Source organism: Onychostruthus taczanowskii, unplaced genomic scaffold (genome assembly GCF_017590055.1).
Source record: "Onychostruthus taczanowskii isolate IOZ18803 unplaced genomic scaffold, ASM1759005v1 scaffold102, whole genome shotgun sequence".
Classification (NCBI taxonomy): Eukaryota; Metazoa; Chordata; class Aves; order Passeriformes; family Passeridae; genus Onychostruthus; species Onychostruthus taczanowskii.
Window position 1 is genome coordinate 1,238,023 of NW_024496748.1, and position 12,848 is coordinate 1,250,870.

Here is a 12,848-nt window from a genome sequence, read left to right on the forward strand (position 1 = left end):
CCAGATCCTCCTGGTTCCTTCCTTTGCTGGGTTGAGTACTTGGCCTGACAACTCAAATAGCAGTGGTAAGATCCTCCACCCTAAATCTGTGAGGCACCCAGCAACTATAATGCCCTCCCAGTTCCAACTCTTACAGTTATAACTATTAATAAGTTGGAATAATTCTGATAACTAACTTTAAAAATAGGAACATTTCTATGCAAATCTGTTTAGCTAAGCTTAACCAAAGTAGTCAGTCACCTGCATATTCCTAGGAAATAGTCTCATGCAACCTTCTTGTACCCAATTATTTGCTAAAAAAAAAAAAAAAAAAAAAAAAATACCTTGCTAACAAGAAGATTCTGGTACACTTGATGCTTGTGTCACGTTAAGACCATTACTGTCGATGTATATATTGCACCCTGTAAGATCAGAGGTACAAGTCAGCCATGCAGACTTAGATGGAAATGGCCTGCATAGTTTCACACTGAAATGGAGATTTGCTAGTCGCTTAGATGCCTTCATGTGGAAACACTGCATCTCTGTAGGGAGCTCAGAACTTCTTTGGCAGAGATGGTGCTAGATGGAAAACACATGCATGCCTGAAATGAGTGCCAGGTATTTCATGCATCATTATAATGTACCAAACAATGAATCATATTCTGGAACTCTTTCTGTGGATAAGGAGCAGATGATATTTTTCCCCCTAAAAATATACAGACATTCTAAAGCCATCCTTTCTAGAAAGGACAAGATTTTACTTGGAAATAAAACACCTTGGAGAGATTTTTTTTCAAAAAGCAAAGCACTGTCATTTGCATTCACAACTTCATGAGGAGATACATATTTCAGAGGAACATGCTTTTAAATGTTCATCTTTTACTGAAACATTAGGTACTCTAGATTCTAAAGAAGTATCTTTAAAGAAATATCAGACAGTCATTCAGGCAGGTAGATAATATACAAATTTTCATGGCATATGTAATTTTCTGCCTCAAGCCAATCATTCATTTAAGATAGATATTATATTATAATTCAGGAAATCCTACTTGAGGAGTCATTACAATTAGCAATCCTGAGCTGCACACTTGTCAAAAGAAAAGTTTTGCATTTATGTAAGTAAAGACAAGATTTTTTTTCTCCTCTCTCTTTTCCTCATCAGAAGCCAAAAAATTCCAAGCAGCTTGGCATCAGATATGTCTAAAGCACTGATATCCCTCATGGATAGCATCTGATAAGTTCTTTTTAAATATCTTACAGTAAAGGGCAGCTACAACAAGCAGTTGAAATTTGTTTGATGTTGTTCATCAAAGCTTCATTGAGAACAGGTGGCACATACCCTAAATGAGTGCACATTACCTGCATTTAAATATTCTTGACAATAGAGCATATTCATACTCTTGGATGACTTTAAAAATAAAGGACTATTGTTTGTGTAACAGGATTTTTACAAAAATATGCTAAGCTACTTCTTCCACTTAAGACTGATCTTGAGAAATTTCTTTAAACATTATCAACTAAAATAAGATTTTCTGCAGAAAGACTTAAATAAGCAGTCAGGCCTTAGAGGAAAGAGCTTATTTTCCTAATAGGAATGTTAATAAGAACTTGAGTTATCTTAGCGTCTTAAAAGATTTGCGACCAGTACAAATGAATGATTTGTAATCAGATTTTCCTGTCTATTTGCATGTAGGCAAAGTGGTCAGGAGAGGTGCATAACAATAAACACTTAGAATACATAGTAATAGCATTCTGTAGTGGTTTGTAAAGCTAAATCCATTGTTTGAGAACAGAAATTTTACGACCTGAGATGGTAGTAAATGTAGATGAAGATATACAATGACATCTGCCAACAAACTCTTTAAAATAGATTATTTTATCTGAATCTCTGAGAAGGAGCAGATAGTTTCTTACCCTGCTGTTTGATATCTTTTTAATAAATGACAAGCTTAACATACTTATTGCTCAAACATTAATACTTAATATTTAAAACTTACGTAATTTGCTTAAGCATACCATCACTAAGGAAAGCAAGAATTCTCATATTTCTAAAAAGCATGTTTGATGGACTGGATACTTCAGACAGAATTACTCTTTTTGTCTTCATCTCTTTGTTCTCCCAATCTTTACTTAATCAATATCTACCAGTCTTGTCTTTATTATTCCCATTTTGGCTGGCACATAATTCCAGCTTGATATTTCCATCACTTAATTACATTACTAGTAAATAATTATTCATTATTAATCAACATAGATATGTTTCAGAATAATACTAAATATGGATGATGCAGATATCTGTTGTAAATTGGCATTTCTTCTGGCTTCAGCCATTACTTCTTGTTGTACTCAGTATGATGAACTTACATGGTTTTCATCTCCAGGATTCCACTTGACAATCCATATGTGGCAATGAGGTCTTTATGGCAGAAATTTTACACAGTCAGTTGTTTCAGTTTGTCACAGAATATCTAGCAATAGCATTTATGGTTTTATCCATTCTACGGTTTTAGGAATAAAAATATGAGTAACGATTTTGTAATTCTTCCCCAAAATGTTGTTCAAACTTGGAAAGGCCCATTTTCAAACGGTATTTTCAAGTTTTTTACTTTTCCCAGAGGAAGCACTCACAATATCAAACTGGAAAAATGTGCTCTGTGTACATAAATCCTAAAGGAAGTCCTCTGTGTCAGTAATGTAAAACCTTGTCTGGGTCTGTGCTCTAACATCATTACTCCTGTCAAGTTTACAGCAGTAATTATGATCGATTTACTGTTAGCATTTGTGCCATGATATATATGCAAAATAACATGAGTTCTCCTCTGCCTAAGATTTAGAAATTCAGTTTTCCAAGATTAGTCTTTTGTTGGTCTACAAGTCACATGTGAAAGGCCCTTGACATGTAATTTGTCACTGTAATGTATTATTTTGTTTAATCAATCAGTAAATAATTTGATGAAGCCTGCTTTGTTCATGGAAATGCACAAATTCTTTCACTATTTCTGGATCTTTTGAGTCACAGTTTTTTTTCCTGAAAATCAATGACTGAGTTGTTTTTTTGTTGCATATCTCAACATCTTCTATCAATATCTCCCAGTTCATGCTGAGATCTAAATTCATTGTTTGACCTACAGCATGTTCTTGTCCTGCTAGTCACCAAGGATGTTTCAAAAGTTATGGAAGTGTTTTGCTAGCATTCCTCAGCTGGTGAAAGAATATGCCGGAGAGTGCTTTCTATAGGGTTCAGAATCCATACCATCTCTTTACCCAGAAATGTCTTGTTTGTTTTTCACATTATGCCTAGAGAAAAAGATAATGCAGTTTTTCTCAAATGTCCCACCATCTGCTTTCTTCATCCACAAATGTGTTTCTAAATATATTCTTATCTGCGTTGAGTGTAACTTTCTTTCCTGAGATATTTACAACTTTTTTTTTTTTTGAGTTGATGATTGAGAACTTTTTAAGGACATCTGATCATACAGTCTCTGCAAAGAGGGTGAGAAGCATCTCACATTTCAGATTATTCTTTTAAAAATCATTATATATTTATATCTCCAGTGACTTTATTAAAGCATGCACAACATCTGGTGAGATTTGTTGACCAATTGATAGACTGGCAAGGATTTTCTGGTAATACTCACTGGATTATTCCATTTTATCAAGTATTTAATGTAAAATTTGAAAGTGTCTTGGAATTTTTTTAATTAACAAATTATATAATTATTGCAGAAATTATCAAGGTTTTTTTTTTAGTTATCTTAGATTTCCCAGCATCTCATAAAAGGACTTCATCACTTAGGAGCTGAGTTGCACCTATTGCAAAATTCTGTTTAGGAATTATAGTCTGAGTGGTTTTTCTTTGTGGCCATTTCTATTGCCAGATATACTGTGATTCTCCAGTCTGAGACAACAAACTTCCAAACTTGAGCTAACGAATCTTCTCTTCATACATGGTACACAGGAGACATAGTTTGGATTAAAAATTCAAGCAGTCATGACACAGAGCATCCACAGCCTTTTCTAACTTCTCATAAACCTAAACAAAATGTCAAATCAGTGTAAGAAATCCAAAATAGTGAAAGGCTTCCATTAGCATACTCTCTTTGATAACTGAGGTGCCCTTCAAATAGACACATACTTTGTGAAAATGAGTAATTATAAAAGACTTAATCAAAAAGCACTTAGCAGATGTTATCTCAAGCACTGCTGATACTTTTAAGTGCATCTCCAAGTGGGCAACATCAGAAACGTAATTATCTTGTAGGCAAGGAGAAAATTCACTCAATGTTAATCTAAAAAGTGTTTTTTATATAACTTCAGCACTTATGTGTGCTCCAGTGACTGGTTCATAACAGGTGAAGGAGGACAGATTTATTTTAGGGGAATGAATAGTGGAAGAAATAGAATATTTTATCAAGGTTCACTATAACAGTAGCACTTACCAGCAGTGGGACTATCCCATAAACTAAATCTGGGATTATTTTAGTTTGGAAGCAGGTAAGCATACATAGCAAATAGCATGTCAATCTTTTTTTTTTTTTCCTTTATTGCATATATTATGCTGACAGCAGTATTTAAGTGTATTTGAAATGGAGAAGGTTCAGTCCTTTCTGAGCACTCTAATAGGACAGAAAAAATATAATCACATTGATTATTTTGTACTTACTTCTTGCCTTATTAGCTAATGTACTTGCAGTTGTTGATCTAGTAAAGGGAGACCGAAGAGCAACTTCCTATAAGTGAGACAGTATTCTTTCCTCAGATCTGATAATTTTATTCCAAGATGGAGTTTCTTCTCTATAGAAAAGTTAGAATATTTCTGGTGAAATTATATTTTTTTGTGGAATGAAAAGTTTTTATTCATCCCTGTGATAATCCAGTGACACTAAAAATATTTCAGATGTCTGAAAGTTCAGAGTATTCAGAACAGGGCACTTCCTCTGTCTTTCCTCCGTCCTTACGACTTCCTCTTTGTCCTTATGACAAAGATTCTCTGTTGAATATTTGTTGAGTTTTTTGAGGGAAGGATACCATGACTCCTTCACCCTTTGTACTTAAGTGTCATCTTTCAAACATAAACTGTTCTACTTAAAATTTCTTGCATGCATTCTATTTTTTGATTTTGCTAATCTCAACTCCATATTTAGTACTTTCAGAAAGACTTCTTGGATATGCAGTGAAATCCCCCTTTTTAAACAAAAAAAAGTGAATGTGAGGCATGCCTGTAACCTTCCTTTTCGTTTGTGATATGTATTCTTGGGTATTTTTTTAATTCACTGACTTCCATCTATCTTTCAACCAACACTAATCTTTCTGTAAGGATTTGTAATATTTTCCAACTAGCAAAGAAATTATTTCTAATGAACAGAACCATTTCTTCACAGCGTCTTCCAGACTGTTCACAGCCTGGATTTTGTCAGTCTCTTCTCTGCTGCTATTTTGACATCTTCAGTGCTGCTGCACAAATGGGCCTTTTTGTGAGAATGAGCTTCTACACCAACAGTTTATTTACTGTGAAAGCTGAAGGACTCATCTACTTTTTTCTTCTTTATATAAATTTGCTTCTCTTCACCTGCACATAAAGTATTTTCTTTACTGGGTTCTTGTTCCTTTCTGTTTTACTTAGGTGCTTCCATTTCTTAGACAAAACATCTACCTTGTTTTAAATCACTTGGATGCTTATTGGCTTTCTCTATCCAGTATAATTTTCTAGTTGCAGTTTTGACAGAAGAATATTAAAAAACTGGTTGATGAGAATCTGGCTTTGCTTCTGCTGATATCATATCTGCATTATTTCTCCCTGGCTGAAGTTTTCAGTAATGCCAAAACTGGAATATGACTGTGAATGTCAGAAGAGGATGCTGTGAATTTATGTCCCTAAGTGACGTTTACTTGACATATAAATCTTCAGAAATTCTGTCAGTATTCATGTCTTTCAGGCACATTTAAAAGGATTTCTCTTCTCTGCCTAATTTCATAAATGAGACACTTATGTTTCAAATTTGCAATAAAATACTGCATTGATTATAACTTACATTATGCAAATGAGAGAGATACTAGCAATATATAAAGAGCCCATCCTTGTGTTGTGACATCAAATTTTAGTTCACATAAAATAGAAAATGTGTTCATACACAGAAATAATCCTGCTTGACTCAAAGTTTGCAACCTCCTATGACAGTTGTTTGGAATGCTTCATTGCCTGTAGCTTTGAGTGAGTTAGAGACCCAGAAATGGTATAACCATAATGAAAGTATATTAACATATTCAATCCAAAAACATGTTAACAGAAACAATAACCCTCCTCCTGAACAATTCCTGGGATCAGATTCTCAAATTCAATTTATTCCTTATGATCTAAAGAAATATAAAAAACCTGGAAAATCTGCTTATCTGAATCCGAGCAAGCATGGTTTCATAAAATATTGGAAAGAACACAAGCTTAAGTAAGGTATTTTTCCTTTTTGCTTGTAACTTATATGATGAAGGTTTTGAGCATTGAGGTAACAGATTTTTTAATGTTTGGCTCATTTACCATTTGTCTTGGCAGAACTCGTCTATTTGACAACAAATATATGTTTTCCATGTCCTAAATGATTGGTTTCCACCTTCCAAACACATTTGTTTAAAAGACATCATTTTTCTTTGAGGTAAAAATTGTAGGAGGTCGAGGTGTTTATGTGGTACAGAGGAAAAGTCATCAAAAGTGGGTTTGCTGGCTACCAACTTGCAGAGTACATTGCCTGAAGAAAAGACTTAGGCCTATTACAGTCATCTGCAGACCCATTATATACAAGGCTTTTCCTAAAGTGTCCAGAAACATCTTTTATTTGCAATATCTCTTTTCTTGGGGACCAAAAGATTAAAAAAAAAAAAAAAAAAAAAGTTTGGAATCTGTTTTTTGTACTGTCTGTTTCTCTGAATTTCATGACTCTGAAAGCCACACAGCGAGTGCTGTATTGTTGGTGACAGCCCTGCCAAAGCTTTAGGCTTTTCCTGCTCCAGGTAAGAAAAGTAAGCCCACAGTGAAAGCTGCCAGGGGCATCAGGCCTCCCTGTGGACAGCAGCTGACACAGAGCAGTTCCCTAAGGAACAAGAACCACTGCAGTAGCAGCTTGCCTTTTTTTTATCTCAGGACTCTGGCATTAATATTTTTGCAACTCCTGTTTTGCAGTGCCTGGCAGCTGGCTTGCTCTGTTCAATTACTTCTTATTTTGCCTGTGTGTAAAGCTGGCACTGAAGGGAATCTGCACAACTCTGGCAGCATAACAGTGAAACAGATCTACTTGGTTAAGATCTAGTCAGGCACCAGTCACAGACAATGGGGACATTCACTGTGTAAAGTAAGCCCATAATGCAGAGTGATGAACTTCGCTCAACTAAGTCACAGAGATTTTTCCTGTCAGCCTTCTCATGGCTGAGCTTCCAAATTAAAAGAGGTTGTGGGTAGCTGTTAGGGTTGATGAGATCTCCTGTGGAGCAAGTGGGTTTTTTTTGCTTGTCTCAGGATGTGACAGCAAAGAGCAATCTGTAGGTTAGTTGTGAGTACAAGCCTGGGCTAACTGGATAGCGGAAGAAATTCACATCAAGAGGTAGATGGGCACTATCTTTTTTGTATTTAGATCTGACACTAACTCAAAACTTCCACTGCAATGAATGGAACTTAAGATACTATCAATTTGGGGACAAAAAATTTCCAGTCATTCATTTCAGGAAATCAATTTAAAATAATGATTACACATACTCAGACAAAAGTGATAATGCATGGCCTGTCTATTAATGTTTCATAAACCACTGTTGTATTTGATCACAAATGACACATTAAAAGAAATGATGGTTTAGTACTTTGTTCCTACTTGCATGGTGTATATGAGCTTCCTGTGAAAGAAAGAAGAACAATAATGTCAGCAAAAAGCAAGCTCATATGAAATTCTAGATCAAGAAAACAGATCTTATTGGCAGCTGTTTGTATGAAGTAATATACTCCATGAACATAGAGTTCCTTATTAAGGATAATTAGGAATGTAAGGCTGTAAGCATCATCTTGGTCAAGAGAAAAGGATGAGAAAAGTTAAAAATATGATCAGTCATTAAAAATTTTAACATTATTTTGTTAAACAAAGCTCTTGTAAGGTAATTCAGGTGAATGTTCTTGCCTTTTCATATTATTGTGGCTTCATAGCTCAGTCTTTAGAGAACAGGCTTAGAGCTGTAGTGGTGACTTCCATTTGCAAACTAACCTAAACCATATGTTTAATGTAGAAGCTTCTTTTATATAAGTGAGATTTTCAACTTTTCACATGATATGTTTGAATCACTAATTGCTAATTGCAGATTCCCTCACTGTTCTTTTTAGTGACATATTTGTACCAACCAGTGAAAGATTATATCAAGAACATCAATTGGTGCATAAATATTTATGAATACTTAAGTGGAATAATCAAGTGTAATAAACTCTCCAGAGATACTGCTGGTATCTGAAGTGAATTTTAAGAATCCTATAATGTGTACGTATATGCTGTGAAAAAGGTTAACATTTACCTTGCCAGAATCTCTCTGTTATTAGAGGAATTAATTTGCTTTTGAGCTTTCCAAACAAACTTCTCACTTAAAACAGGGTTTTTTTTTGCTCGGGAAGAGATATCTAGGCTAGTAAGAATAATTTTATTCCCAGTTTTTTCTCAAGAGACAGCAGTGCCAGATAGCTTGTGACTTAAAATTTTATTAGCACTGTAGTTTTTTTCCCTTCAGAAGCACAGAGCTTCTCTAATTTCTTATGGTTTTATTATAAACAGAGGCTGAAAGTGAACCCTGCTCAGTAAGAAAACTAAGCACAGCTGTAGGCACCTACAAGACACTTTGTTCCACCCTGTGTGGCTTTTCAAGTGAAGCCTCAAAAAGTGCAAAGGGAAGAGAGTTGCTTCCCATTCCTACATCCCTTTATAAGGACAAGATATTGCTGGTAGGTATCTAGAGGAATTTGCTATTGCTGTAGCAAATTTGGTGAAGTTGCCCTTTTTCTCTCCTTGAACTGAAAAAGAAGGTCTGATTATGAAGCTTTATGTTAGGATGTCTCTGGCAACTCACTGGCTTATAGGAAGCATAATTACAGGTAATGTGTGTAATACAGAAAAAAATGATTCTGTATAATGGTGACATTTGTGGAGATCCTTATGGAAAAAATCTTTTTTCTTTCATATTTTGACAGAAGCTAAGATCTGGAATGCAGATATAGCTGATCCTACATATTCTCTCTTGCTGCCAGGATGCTAAGCCTCTGCAATTTATTATTTTAATTCTCTAGTCATTCCAAAATCTTTCTATTTACTCATAACTTCCAGTTAACTCAGTCTCGATAGACAAAGCTGTGCAATGTCCGCCTCACTGGAAATAGAATCCTTACTTTAAGTTTCGTTCATCACCATTCCTGGACCTTAGCTTACTCTAAGGGTTTGGACTATAGCCCTTTAAATTTCTTGTCTTAGTGGAACGATATGTTAGATTTTAAACATAGACAACATTTACAAATTAATATTATTATAAAATCTTATAAAATTATTATAAATGAAATTCTTAATCTAAATTCTACAAGACATTTGCTCCAGCTTTTTGGTACAGCAACTGGAATTTTGAGTCTAGAAACCAAGCTTCTCACCCCTTAATGCAAACAAAAACTTTCATGAATTAAGACTAGGACTTAATTCAAATTAATCCTATATTAATTTTTATAAATTCTATTTTACTGTGGTTTCAAGGCTTTGAGCCTTGAACATTATTTTTTTGATGGCACATTACAAAACTGATGGCCCAAATACAGTGATTCAATTTTGGCAGTTCTAGGCTACGATCTTGCAATGAATTCAGTGATGACAGAGATCATTACAAAAGTCAGGAACTGAGACTTGACACAAAGAAAAAGCTAAACGGATCAGGGTCAGTGGTGTGTATGCACTGAAGAACTGATTTATGTGCTCATATCCTATTAACTGTTATTTAATGCTGAAGTGATTTGCTGAGTTTGTCCCTGGAAGATTTGCATTTCAACTCAGGCAAAATGAGAAGCACCACCGGATATTTGCAAAAGTCTCACAAGAAACTGGCAAAATATTGTCATTCCAACTGAGGCAGATCACTAAATCAAATGATACATAAAATGCTGAGGGTTTTTTTTTTTTTTGTAATAACATAATCCGTTTTACACAACATCCCCTCTCTCTATTTCATGCAAGTTGTTATTATAGGTAAGGAAGAAGGGGGGAAAGTTTGCTATGCCTGTTTACTGCATAAGGGAATTCAGCATACAAAGCTTGGTCTTGCATATTTCATTACCATTAAGCACACAGACATAAATAAAAGAGTTCTGATGTTCCATTTTGATTTTGATTTCCAAAGGCATTTCATAAAGCTCTATAATATATGTTCATCCAATGATAACATTCTCTTTAAATAACTTTCAATATTAGTAGTGACATGATGATCTTTTTCCCATTAAAAATGCTTTCCTCAGTGATAAATAATCATCTTCAATGTCAATTATTTTGGCTCTATTTTGTGGTAAGATGAATAGCGAGGCACAGCTAAATACTTCTGCAGAACAAGTTCATGTAGATGTATAATTTTAATTCTATTTGTATACATTCATATATAATAACAACAGATGTTATTTGTTATTATATATATTTGTAAACTCTTTTTTCCAACTCTTCATATAAGACTCATATTTAATGTGTTGCTTTAAAAGAAAGGAGCAGAACAACTTACTAGCTAGGGTTTTAAGCCTTCACTTAATTTACTTTTTCTCTTGGGCCATAAAATAACTCATGAAATATGAGATATTTAGTATGACTAATTAATCCCCATCTGATGTTTTTTTTCTAGTATTATTACCATATTAATTAGCTAATTACCCTAACATTGCCAACGGTAATAAAATGAAAGCAATACTGCAACCACTCTTCTTGAGCTGTAGTCTGGCAGACCTCATTGCATTTAAAGTATTTCTGAAACAAATTGCAGTTCTAGGGAGGAAAGATAAGACTTGCACCCTATATCAAATCTATTTGACACCACCAGAAAGTCTAGCTACCAGGCAACTTTAAGGCAACATGCCTTGAATACCAGTACGTGCAACTTGAGATATTGAAATTTCCTTTCCCATCTATGAAAATAAAATAGGTACCAACAGGTAGAATTTTTAAGACGAGGAGGAAATGGTTCAAGAAGTCAGCACTTTTCAATTGAATACATAGATCGGTAGGCAGATAGATAGCAGTTAAAAAATCAGACATTATTGTGCTGGAATTGTTTAAAAGACTGACAAACCAGGACAGTTTTCAAACTTCACTGGATGAATTAGTGGTATTTTATTGCTAAAATTGTACTTGTAAATCATTAATCATGATCATTACATATGTAAAACTGTTAGTGCTTTATACCTATGTCCTGAATTATGTGCGAATATAAAATAACATAGAGCCAATGATCTATAGTTGCTAACAGTGGCCATACTTCCTGATGTTATTAGTCACTGACGTCTGAGTGATCAGGCTGGAGGACTCATTGATGAAGGGCCAAAACCAAAGTGATTTTCTCATCTTTCTTCTCTGATTTTTCTGTACTTATGTCTGATGGTATTATGTCATTTTACTCTCCTCCAAAGGGGAGTCTAATCTGTCCCAATCATGTTTTTCTACTTTCCTTTGTTTTGTGAATCATCCTGTTGTGTATCCAAGGAATCCTGTTTGTAGTCCTTTTCTCTGCCTTGCACTTCTACATTAATTAGACACCTGCCTTTACATGCCAACACACCCTTCTTTGCTTGCCACTTTGACGGTCATACTGCCCATATACTTCGTACACTTTTTTCTGGTGAGACCATGGTACAAAATATCACCAAACTGTTTTTAAACTATGTTAGTTTGCATATAATCATATTGCAGGCAAGTCAATTAAATTGTAAGTGCTTTAACTACAAGGGTGAGGCAACTGAATGTCAGCTCATGTTGATTGCAACTGAAAACAATTACTTTGACAATTTTCTATGGTAGCTTTGCAAATCATGTTTGGTTAACTCACCTCAGTGAATAATGAAAAAATATTTACATATATTCAGGGTCTGAGTTCCGAGATATAAACTTATTTTATTTCAGTACAACACTGGCATAAATAAAGAGGAAAGGCATAAATTTTAAAACCCTTCATTTTCTTTGTCTAATAAACATTTCTTAAAAACTGCTTTCTTTACAGCCTACATCCACAGTGTTAGCATTAGACTTGATTGTAATTTTAAAATTGTAGCAATAGTAAAGGGTGTATCTGATGAGTTCAGTTTGTAGTCTAATAGTCTAAACTGAGTTCATGAAGGTAGCCTGATGCAATCCCACAAAAAGGAAGGAGACTGTGTCAAAACGAGGCTTGTCCTGGCACCAGTCAATGATTCCATGCAATCTTCACTCAGTACTCTGTCTAAGCAGTTCCTTAGCTGTGGTCAAATCACAATACAAACAAGTGCTCATCACAGTGTAAAAGGATCAAGACAGTAGAAAAATGTTCAGTGTTTACTTCTCTATTTCATAGCTGCTCTCGTAGCAACCCAAATCCCAGTGGGATCTCCTGAAGTGGGTGATACAACATTATCACCATAGAACACATGCACTCACATTAGTCATGCTACAATGACATTTAAACTGTGCTTGCTTATCTGAAGAGAAAGAGATCATAAATCCTATCTTAAGCTTTCCTAGAACTTTCTTGTAGCTTGTAGCTTGAAAAAGCTTGTAGCTTTTTCACTGCAAGTTCACTTTTATTATCTTTTTTCTTCAGGTGCTTGTTCCCACTGGCTGATAATCCTAGGACCTGATATATTGCTTCCA